At 38.8% G+C, this 12,443-nt stretch overlaps 1 protein-coding gene across 14 annotated transcripts in view; it reads left to right on the top strand.

The window, feature by feature from the left end:
• Positions 1 to 12,443, top strand: part of PARD3 (par-3 family cell polarity regulator) — a 451,505-nt gene that overhangs the window by 127,120 nt on the left and 311,942 nt on the right. The gene's annotated exons all lie outside the window — the stretch shown is intronic.

Raw genomic sequence — 12,443 nt, 5'->3', positions numbered from 1 at the left:
TGTACTGTTACAGAACAAGAACTGACTATAATAAAATGTGAATATTGTGAACTTTTAGGGTGATCGTTCAAATGACAGTTGCACCTGGCTGATGATACTCACCATCAGAAGCCATTATCCAGGATCCTTCCAGAGTTTCTATAGCTCGGGAAAAGAAGCAATGCAAAAAATTACTTTATTGGTATAAGTAAATAGTCCTTAAATTTTAAAATACAGTGAAGTCTTTTTAACTAAATAGGGTTCTTATTACTGAGGATATCACATATGCTGGATATCCAGCGTTTGGAACATATTTTGAGGTTTGTATGGATGAACTTGATACAAATTGTTGTAGAAAAAATAGAGAAAAACCTTTTAGGTTTATAATTTGGAAGTTTTGGGTTGAAATGCACAGCTTGAAAAGAACAGATCTGATCAGGTCTGAACAAGTGGCATAAATAGCATTATATCCAAGAGTCTGGATTTAGATAATAGTAAAAATATTTGTATAAAATATTTGTATTATAAATGTATATTTAATTTTGGCTTAGAGTGTAAACACAAAGATCATGCACATGGCTTAGGATGTCCTTGAGCTGCAAGTCACTAGAGAATGGAGATAGGAAATATTTTTGCCCTGTTGTTTTGGCATCTGCTGTTGAAGCTTTTAAGAGGCAGAATACTGGGATGGTCGGATCCAGGATGTCTGTGTGTTTGGTGGGTGTCTGTCTGTGTTTTGCAGGGGTAATGTGTGTGTACCTTCTTTTTTTTTTTTTTTTTTTTTTTTTTTTTTTTTTTTTTGTAGTAAATACCTGATTTGAGAAACATTTGAGAATTGCTTTTCCACATGGACTTATCTTTAATATACATAGAAGCCCCATATCTGTGGGCTTATCTGCTCAAGTGTCAAAATGGCCTGCTGCTGAATGCTATTACATAGTTAATTTGTTTTAATGCCATTTTTATGTGCATGCTATCTAGGGATGTGATTTCATGATCGGTATTGATCCCTCTGGATGACTCTAGGAAGTAAGGATGCTCAGAGGAACCCATAGGAGACAACTGTCACTTTGGCAGCTGGTGGCTGCAATGTGAGGGGTGGGGGCTGCCTGGCACCAGTCCCTGGGAGCCACTTACACTGAGATTGGCCCCATACCATACTGGATGTTCTCTACCTCTAAACTTGTCCTAAGTACAATTTTCAGTGCAATTCTTCTCCCATTGGTGTTCTGGGAGAGGTGAGATCTCACTGATCCTCACTTTCCAGTTTTTACCACCACCTGAGTGTGTAGGAAAAATATCTCTCTTTTCTTCACTGTTGCTCCATCATTCCGTGTCTTTTTTAATTATTATGCAGAGTAGATTGTGCTGTCTGATTATAGGTAAGCCTAATTAAAATAGGCAATCTTTGTGTATGGAACATTTCAACCATGGTGTTTTGTTGTTGGTTTTTTTTTTTTTTAAGTGCAGCAGGAAAGAGATTTGAAAGGTGACTGCTTTTATTTAGTGCTTCTGGGTTTATCTGTTATATCACAAATCTTACTTGCTGTGAATTTACTGTGCACTGAATTGACATTACCTGGTTGATTTAGTGTGTGTAATTTAAGATATTAAAGTAATATTATAAATTTTTTGCAATAAAAATAATTGCTCACTCATTTATCAGTATTTTGATTAATAAAAATTCATATCCTGCATCTCCTTAATGGAATATAATTATGATATTTCAACACAGCAAAAGGAAACCCAAGTCAAACCTATTTCAACAAGCAAAAGAAGATAACGTAATTTTCCCACAAAAGCCTATAAAAGTAGGGGCAATATTTTTCCATCCCGTTTCCATTTCTAGCTTGTCTTCTGAACATAAGGCTAATAACTTCTTGCCATGTTCAGAATATTTCATTTGAGTTCTGACAGTAATAACCATGTTTTATTTGGCTGTCAGGGGCCCTATAAGATGGACAGATAATGTGTTCATTTTCTGTCCAGTGGGAAGGAAATACATTGACTGTCTAAAATAATATGAAAAGAATGAGAGCCAGTTAAGTTGATTTTAGGGAAAATAAAAGCAATATATATATTTTCAGTGGTACATTGGAAGTTGTTGGTTAGATGGACACTGGTAGTTCCTTGGAGATTCTAAAAAAAAAAAGTCAAAACAAACACAGCCATGTTTCTTTGTGAACACAGACACCCACTTGTCCTGGAGATGCCATCACTTGAGATGCCTCCCCACGTCCTGTCCTTTCAGAGGTTTGAACCTTTTTCCATCTGTGTTATAGGAGATGTAAACCAAGGAAAAGTCTGCAGTGGAGTATTGCCTTTAACAGAAAAATACACTTTCTGACACTTCTGGTGTAGAAAACTGACTCGAGCAGTAATGTTTGAAGGGGTGTGGCTACATCTCCATCGTGGACACAGCACTGTAGCAATAAGGCAGATGTGACCTTCCCAGTGCTCACTGGGTGGTGGCACATGGGGAATGCAGTCTGTGTTTGCTTACTCTAATCTGAATTTTGTTTGGTTGTTGTCCAGTTGCAGAAAGTCAGAATGTGTCCCCGAGTTCTTGGCTGGTGGCAATGGTATGAGGAAAAGAATTGCTGCCCATATATCTTGCTTTGCTGCTTTGTCACTCCCAGCTGCCTGAATCTGTTCTTCACCTTGGTCACCCAATTAATCTGATACTGTAGACTGTAAGTCTTTAACGGAAAATAGCCTGTGCATGGGATTTTCGAGTGCTTGAAAAGATTCATATTTCACAAGAACACAGTAGATGGATCATTAATAATGGACAGACAGATCTGGAATCCTAAATCTAAAGAGACACCTGCTTTTAAAGTCCCTTATGTCTCCCAAAGCTGCTGTGGTGGCAGCTCTGCCCTAGTTAAGATAAGAAATTCTTTCCTGGTTGATTGTCAGAGCGTAACGGGAATACTGAGTGGGGTTATTCACTGAGGAAGGCAGAGTTATACTTGGTTGCATTACTAGGTTGTGTCTACACTGACCTGCAAAATAAAATTGGGCCGTGTTCCTTGTAAATGCCTATGGGGGGCAGTTTCAGCCAAGAGTTGCATGGGGCTCAAAGGCTAAAAATCAAATCATTCATTTATTATCTGCTTAGGGACAATTTCAGGGAAACTGGGACAGGCAGCCCCTTATTTTCAGCTTTTGTCTAGACTCCATGTCATTCCTGAGGGTTAGTACTGCTGTGGGTCACATCAGGACCCGCAGGCAGTCAGTGCTTACGGTTACATATGTCATGTAGATGGTTTTGGGGATTATGAGTACCTTTAACAGGAATTTTTACTAACTTGCTTTCAGTGTTTTAATTAAAATCATGCTGTAGCTTTCCACAAAGTCCTCTATGTGACACTAATAAACACTTGACTGATTGCCTGTCTGACTGATTCAGCTGGACACTTGTCAAAATAATCTAAGATCTCTTCATGTATACAAGAGTAAAGACGTCCAACCATCCAAATTTTTGTCTCTAGCTGATTCAGTTTTCACTTGAGCACAGTCAACTCTTGTTAGTTTGCTGAGTCAAAGATGCGAAAATGACCTATCATGTCATTTTGATGCAGTTCGAATTGCTGCTTCAAAATAAAGATTGAATCATAGAATGCATAGTGTTATGAGCACTTCATAACCTTTAGTTTCTTGCTTTCACATTAGGCTTAAAACATTAACCTTGGTCTGGAAAGAAACCGATGGACACTGTATTAACGGCCATGTCAGTCTCAAAATGTACATTTTTATAGCCTTTTAGTCAATTGATCCTTGATTTAAGCCACGTGGTAAAGATGTTGCACAGCATGTAATGCTGCTACAGTTGTTCCTCTTTGAACATATGTTCTATAGATTTATGTTCCTTATATGTTGTGCATGATATTTGATGGCAGTTCTCTTATTTGTTAACATCTAATAATTTAATAATTGGAAGTACAGCTCATTAATTATACAATGTTCTTTTTTTTTTTTTAATTTGCTCCTCTCTATTTCTGAAATATCTCTGCAACTCAGTAACACAGATGGGTATTTGTGTTGCCTAATTTTAGGCATCAGATTTATGCTAAAGTTAAACTGGTATTCTCATGTCTATACCACTGGGTGGTGGGGTGGAAGACAGCTACACCCTCCAGAGAGCCATTCAGCATTGGGCATGCTGAGTTCCTGCCGGTATGCAGAGACTGGCTTCCAGAACAAGAATCTAAGATTGATGTCTGAAATTATACAACACTTCTCCAGGAGAAAGTACTACTGAAGTAAATTTTTTTTAATGGTTTAATCTTCAGGTCAGTTTGCAAAGTTAAGTCTGCTGCGTGACAGGATCTAAACAGCACAAGCTGTGTGTGTAGAAGATTGTTTGGTGTACAGGTTGTAGGAAGTGTGTCTGGCTGCTGAATAGGTGCCAAGCAATGTAGTACTTGGTGCTCCTTGCTGGCTTGCTGTTCTGCTAGCAGTCATGCAAAATCCCAGACTCTGGGGTATCAGAAAAACATATTACAGAATATATACTCTAGTACTTTGTGTTTAGCTGACACCGATAACTGGGTTCTGGCAGGGGTGACTGGTATGTCTCAGTGAAGCAGTAGAGCCTGATATAGTCACAACTCATATCTTTAAAGCATCTTTTAGTGTGTAACCACCAGTATTGGTGTCTATTGCAGGCAAATTACTTAACACAGAACATAAAATTTTATGCATAGTCTACATTTTCTTATTTGATGAATTAGACCTTGACAAAGGTATGAGCAGGAGCTTATGAAGAGCTCCATTTCCAACAGTAACCTTTAGTCATATGTAGAGCAGGTAGCCCTCCTCTCTTTCTCCTCCTGTGGTGCCTCTGTAGATGCTGATATCAGCTGTCTCTCCTTCCACTGGTTTTGAAATGAGCTTGTTCTTCTGGAATCAGCAAACCAGTTGTTGCACAGTGGAATTGTATGAGTCTCCTGCCCTTCCCTGGGCAGGCAGGAGGCTCCTGTCTGGCTAAGAAGCCCAAGCCAAAAGCTGTGGCCAGTTTGTGTGCGTATTCTCTCTGACTAAAAGTTACCTGGTGGCTCTGTGCTGTCCACTGGTTCCATGTTGCACAGCCCTTCTCCAGGAAAGTTGCCACATGCTCAGCTTCAGTGGTTATGGTGGAGGGAGTTGCAGTTCTGGATTTTTAGCCAACCAATTCCCAGGTTTTGAGGAGCAGAGCAGGCAGATGGTACAGACAGTTGATCTGAAATTTTTTATCTCAAAGTTGGTTATTGATCTTAAATTATTTTATTACCAAAGGGGGCGGAAAATGAGAGATGATCCAAGCTTCCCAATGAGTCATTTAGGGATTGGAGGAAGAAGGAAGCAGAAGCATCCCTTCAGATTTCACCACCAACTGCCTTTTGCCAGCACTGAAAGTTGTGCTGTTTCCTTTCCTCTTTGTGCTCTGCAGGGAAATCTTGTAGGAGGAATTTAGGAAAGTGTAGTCTCTATCAGCTCAGTTTGATCTGTTTCTGCCTGACAAACTTGCATGTAAGATATACTGAACTTTTTATGAACCAACTAAAAAAACCAAAACCCTATCCTAGTTTGATGTTATAAAGTAAAAAAAATGGGGTTGAATGTGTGTTTCTGATGAGAATTAATCACAGCTTGAGTGGCTTAGTTGATTTTTTTTTTTCCATCTCAGCTTTTTGAATTGAAAAGTATATGGGAATTTAATACTGAACTGTTTTACTTCTGTATTTATTTGAATTTTTTTTTTTAAATTCAGTGTTCTGGGCAAGTCTGGTTAAACTAACTATTTTTTTTAATGAATTTTAGTAGTCCTGTAGGCACTGGGGGTTTTTTTGTTTGTTTTTTTTTGTTTGTTTGTTTGTTTTGTTTTGCTTTGTTTTGTTTTGTGTGGTTTTTTTAAATTTTTTTTTATTATTATTCCACGTTGCTTCATTTCTAAGATCAAAGTGAACATGGTGGAAAGGCAAGCATGCTCTTAAACATCTGTAATTATTTTTCATCTCTCAGTATAATTTTATCTTAGAGGATTTAGAAAATATTCTAAAATAATGTTGGAATTGTATTTGAACATAAAAGCTCAAATTCCGGGCTTTCTCATAGGAAATGTTTGCTGGAAGGTGAATGGAAAAGTACTTTGGATCAGCAAAGTGTTCAATGTACTTCCAATGCAATATTTAGAGTAACCTATATTGAACTGTTTAGTGCTTTTACTCACAAGTCTCAGAATTTTTTGTGCTTCTTTTGGAAGGGCTTGGTGAGTGATCCAAGCTGTGGGGGAGCAAACTCCTCATAAAAACCATGCACACCCTTTGGGGCTGGGCATGTGCCATGGTTGCAGGACCTGTTTTGGGAAGCATGTTGCATCGAGGTGCATTGTTCCAGGACATGGCATTTTATTTTTGCTTGAAAGTGCAATGCAAAACATTGAGTTGAGTTCTTAAAAACGCTTGTCCTCTTGGAGAAGTGCTTTGGCTGTGCAGAGATTCACACCAGGGCCACAATTTCTTCTCCAAGTTACAAGGAGGTTCATCTGCTGGTCCCTGACTGTAGGTACTGGGATACTCAAGAAAGTCCCTTTACTCAGCCTTGAGTTTTAGGGATGGGAATGGAGTGAAACCAGCATTGTAAATAGCTCCAAGTGGAGCTAAAGTTTGCTTGTGGGAGGGATTATTGAAAAACTGAAGTGATGGTGCTCAGTTGTTTTCTCAGATGTTTTTTCACATACCAAAACCTTGATTGAATCCTCCTGGGCATTTTCGGTATACAGTTTGCTAAATTAGAACTGAAGGAATATGGCTAGTAACAGACCCAAAATAAACTCATATACTCAACTTTCTTCATGCAAGACAACAGATGAAGAATGAACAGAAACATATATAAAGATTGCAGCTTCCTGTCAGTGATGGGGGAGTGAGGGGGAGTAGCCACAGTAGCACTAATGGGGACAGAATTAAGTGGCCTCATAAGAAGCGACTGTCATGCCTGCCCCTCAGCACAAACTACTCCCCAGATTTGAGCTATAAATTAATGACTGCTAAATCCCACCACGAGGGGGGATTTTATGTGCAGTCTGGTTTTTATGTGCAGACTCTGAGATACATCACTGTTACCTACTCTGTGCTGGTCACATGTGTGAGCATGAGTCATGCACTTTAATTCCAGTTCTGCATCCACTGTACGTTCCTTCTGAGCAGGTCTGGAAACCTCTGCTCCTTCATCCCACTCTGTGAGTCTTCCCTTTGCCTTGCCATCACTGCCTGTGCTGCTGCATCCTGCTCCCACCCTGGAGCCCTTTGTTACCTTTTAATGCTGCCAGCATACCTGGTTCCAGAGAGAAAAGTTCATTACCTGTCCGTTGACTGGTGCATGGAACCATGGTATAGCTGTGTTTTATATGAATGCTTGCACTCTTCTTCCCCTAGGTAAATGCACATGTGTGCTTATTTTCCACTCGTCTCTGAGCAGTATTTGAGGAGGCAGGCATCTGGGATCATAAAATATCTGTATTGAACAATGCTAAGCTATCAGTGCCAAATTAGAAATGACATGTGTGTTCAATCTTTTTTAATCATGTTTCAGTACAGTGCAACTTTCCTTTCCCGTCTAGTTTGTTGTTTGGGTTTTCTTCCATTATGTCTCTCCATAATGTCTGAATGTGAAGGGATGGTGGAGGGGTTTGCCTTTGTGACAAAGTTATTTGTCTGATCTGGCGGCCAAAACCATCCTCAAAAGCACTTAGCACTACCCTTCCCAACCTTTCCCATTTCAGAAGTATCTCTACCAGAACATCCAAGGTAGGGTGCTCAGTAGGAATAAGAAGTGAGTCCATCTTTGAAGTGCAGTGAAATAGTGCCCCAGTTGGTCATAATTTTTTCTCGAGTTCTAGTAGCTTATGTAGCTTTCATGCTCTTAATATTAGACATATGTTTTTTGAAAAATATTGGCACTTTAAGCTTTTTTCCCCCTTCTCTGAATGTGATTTTTTTGTTATTGAAATTAGTTTTGAAAGACAGCTGTGCTTGGCAGTGTTTGTGGGTGGACTGGGCTGGGCGATATGCAGCCCCTCTGCTCTCTGCTTTTCGCTTCCTTTTTGCTCACTCCCAGGCTGAAAGAGTGTTTGCTCTGGCATGTAGTGGGAACTGCATTTTTTTCCTGTGTGATTTCTAAGGGAATTTAAAATTACAGTTTGGACTGATATTTTGCACACTAGCTAGGGTAAATGCCTCTGCATGTCCTGGTAGCAGCACAGCGGTGTGACAGATTTACATTTGTTTGCATTTTTAGGAAGTTACTCAAGTCCACCTCTGAGGACTAATCTCCTTTTCTTCTGCATTAATTATTTTGGAATTAAGTATAACATGGAACTATTACATATTTGAAACTCGAGGATTTGTCACTTGGAGTTTTAAGGGACTTAGCACAGCTCAAATACTCTTGGTAAACTAACATAATTTGAAATTTTAATTTCAGCTTAAGGACAAAATGCTTTATCAGTGATCTGTAAATTGTGTTAGCTACAGCTCAAAATACAAAAAAACTTCCTTTTCAGCCATTTGCCACTTCTCATAAGGAATTTCATAATATGATAAGGAGGTGCATTGCTTAGTCCTCTGTTCACGTCGTACAGTATCAGGTCAGTGCTTTCTAATATGTGTGCCCAAAGTTAGGTCTAATGAAAGGGGATTTTGGTAGCCTGTAGTGGTTTCTGAGGAAGATGTTGCAGCCATTCTGTGTGTCTGAAACTTGGGTCACTTCTAAGGACCCTGCCTGATCTTTACGTCAATCAGGTCAACAGTGATTGGCATTGTGGAAAATAAAAAAAACATGTAAGAAAATGACAGGTCATGTCCTCACATTATTTTAATATTTTGAGGTTGTATGTAGTCACATGCACACACAGAGCAGGATATCTAAGTTAGTTAGCTAGTTAGTTTTCCAAAGATATATGTTCTTTTACTAGTGCATGCAGTGCCCCAGTATATACAGATGAATCTCAGATTATTGGAGCTGTCAGTGATGAACAGAAGAGGAAGAAAAAGGAGAAAAAGTACCTATTTTTTGCTCTCTACCTCTCTACCCTCCTCACTCACTGGAGCATAGCTGGGGGAGTCACCAGCAGTGAGTGACCAGTGGGAGTCACCCCACTGCCCGCTTGCACTGCCTAGGGGAGGAAGAGGATGGTCCATGAGCTGCAGATTTGTACTCTGGTGGTGCTGGAGCATCATGACAAGGAGGCTTCCCTTCTCTTCCCCCACTTCTGGCAGCTGACTATTCTGCTATTTTTCTTGCTCATCTGCTCCATCAGGCGTGCACGGCCTGCACGTTGCCTCTCGCACTCTGTCACTGTATGCTTTGCATTTTTGTGTTATATCCCACTTTGCTCTGTGCTCTCCCCAAGACGTTTGAGGTTCCCATCTCAGGAATTCCTGCCAAGTTCTGATCTCAGCATCTGCTCCTGACGTTATCCAGATGCTTTAATTTTGGGGTCTTTAAAAACATGACTTTTCTCATCCTGTGTTTCTGTGAAACCCAAGTAACCTGAAGAACAGATACAATTATGAAAGTGTTAATCTAATTATTAAACAATAGTATTGTCGTTCTGAAAAGGACACTTTTGACCATGAGTTTTTTTTGCAGTTGTTGGTATGTGCTGAATGTAAATTAATTCATTCTGCCAGGGATAAGGTTACTTTTGTGTAGCTGTGGCTAGATGGAGCTGTCAGAATGTGTAACGTGGTTTGATTTATGTGCAAAGGCTACACACATTAGACTTTTCTGGTATGTGCTGCTCATTTTACCTACCTGTGGGGTTCAATGTTGATACCCTTTTACTGTTTTAGCATGGATGATATAATGTTTGGTAATTACTTCGGAAAGTAGAGAAATCATTTGGGATACAACAATTAGGCACAGAGGCTGAAATAAGGTTTGCTTTCTGTGAGGGGCAATATTATCTTAAAGCAAGGACATTTGAAAAAGTAATGAATGCATAACTGTTTCTGATTAAATGCGCATTTTTTTGTTTTAGTCTGGGCAGAGTTCTTTTAATAAGTGAATGGTCTCCAGTGAGGCAGGTAATTTAAAAGTGGTCTTACACATGAGAAAAGGTGACCCCTAATGAAAAACATAAAAACTATTCTCTTTAGAAGCTATGCTGTCTCTCATTTTCAGTCTTTGCCTTTTAATATTAATTGCTAGGATGTTTTAATTAAAAGCAGATCTGGGAGGTATTATCTGCTTCCTCTGTTTAGTCCTTTTAAATGTTAATCACTTTTGACAGCATAATTTACCCAGCTACCTGTCTTAACCTTATGCAATGTATCTGCTTTGTGTGGTACCAAAATACAGAATGCACCCCAAAAAGGTTTTCCAAAAATTCATACAATTGCAAAGATTAAATCTTGCAGAAGAAATACAAAGAAAGAAGAATTAAATGAAGATTTAATGAGACAGTCAGAAAAGCTATTTCAAAATGACTGGAGCTTCTCAAGAAATGATTCTTTCTGTAGAGGTAACCAGACTGAATTCACTTCCGTTTCTACTGAGAGACATTTAGAAAGAAATGGAAGGTAGGAAGTAAGATTAGAGGTAACCTTGAAGACTGTGGAGATTTCCCATCAAGCAGAATTTTGAGGTGCATGTAGAAGAACACTTAAAAGGAGAGAAAAGAGAAAAAGATCTTAATCTTCCCCTTAAAAATAGCAACTGTTAACTTATAATAGTAAAATTTAAAGGAAGCTAAAAATTAATCAGAAGAATTTATTTGCCTGTAGGTTTAAAATAAATAATCTTTTGCTACACAAGTCAAACAGCTTGTTTTGTGTGATGTTTCACAGAAACGAAGTGGAGAACTTTGATAATCAGATTCCACACACACTTTAACCTTGTGCAAAATTTAATGAAAAACAGAGTTACTACTGAATATACTGTTTTGCCAGCTCAACAAAAGATGTTAAGTTGTGCATATTTTTGCATAATAAAGATAAGTGTTGACAGTGTAATGATCCATTTGGCACAGATAAAATCATGAATGATTTTAATAACCTTACAGCAATATTTGAATTCGCTATGAAATATAATAAAGACACTTCAACCAGGGACAGGCTTGCTGCCCTGTTATGGACTGTCAGCTACTTATAGCCTTAGTTTTTCTAGGAGAAAAAAGAGGAGAAACAGGTTAGATCAACCTGGGGAAGAATTAGGGGGTCTACAGGATGGAAGAGATGTGTTTTGAGGCTTTCAGTGCAGTCCTCTTCCACAAGTTGAAGCTGATGGGTTTTGGCAATGCTTGTATCTCCTTTCCTAGGCTGGGTGACGTTTATATTATGTGTTGAAAAATGCATTTATAGATATGGGATGAATCAAGCTAAAATGCAAGAATGATAGTCTATTCCCAAGTTTGGTAGCTTAAAATGATTGTACATACAACTGTAATTTCTCCTTTGAATATTTCCTTTGTTTTAAAATGTTTTCTGGATTCATCCAGGTGATGTAGGTGCACTGGTCCCAGTTTCCACAGGGATTTAGGGAATTAATGTCCAAAGTTAGTTCTGAAAATAAGTCTGGAGTCTTTGAAGCTTTCGTACTAAATGATTTAGGAGTATAATTCTGTCAAAAGTCCCTATTTATATGTTCCTGTTTCTTTGAATGTGATGCTCTAGTTCTGCATCCCTATGTAAAGAGATGGTGAAGGCTTCTGCAACAAGTAGTCAAGAATCACAGACTGATGCAAACTATTCTTAGAGTAATATCAGAGATCTACTTTGCTAGTCGTACCTGCATTTCGCAGAAACAAAAGCACTTGACTTCCAGTGAATATGTTTTTAAGATGGATGTGATATTAACCTGCTATTTTCTTTCTGTGGTCCTCCCTCCTTACTCTTAATTTCTTCCTGCTTTTTTTTTTTCTTGTTTGCGTTTGTTTTCATAAGAACTTAGGGGTCAGATTTGAGAAGTCACCAGGCAACTTTCAAAAGCAAAGTTTCAAAAAGTATCTTGGCATCTGATTTCTAGTGATTTTCTGGGGAGAAAATACATGAGGTGCCTTTCTGCAACCTTATCTGTCAAATTATTATTGCAATGGTGGCTCCAGATTGTTTTGAAAATGGTTTTGGCAGTGAGAGCCCAGTTTTTTAGTCAAAGTCCCTGGGACTCTCTTACTAGTCAGTTTTTAAACTGGGTGTTTTGTGAGAAATAAGCAGAGGAGCTGTCTCCTCCTAGTAGGTTGCAGTGTGAGGTAGATGGATATCCATCTGGATGCAGATGTACCACGCTTCATACAGACATCACTATAATCTTCTTGGTTGTAGAAAACCTAAAGATGTTCAGGATCATCCTTTTCTAAACTATTAAATTATCTAGTGGGTGTGCTGGTGTACTTTGCTCAAGACCAGAGCTCCTTATCTGGCATAGGTTCACATAATAATTCTGATGAGTCGAGTCCCCTGTGACTGGGGGTTGCCACA

This window comes from Manacus candei, unplaced genomic scaffold, assembly GCF_025592945.1.
Source record: "Manacus candei isolate 608988 ecotype Guabito, Panama unplaced genomic scaffold, ASM2559294v1 h1tg000056l, whole genome shotgun sequence".
NCBI lineage: Eukaryota > Metazoa > Chordata > Aves > Passeriformes > Pipridae > Manacus > Manacus candei.
Note: the sequence above shows the minus strand (reverse complement) of the source record. Positions and strands in the feature narration are given on the sequence as shown.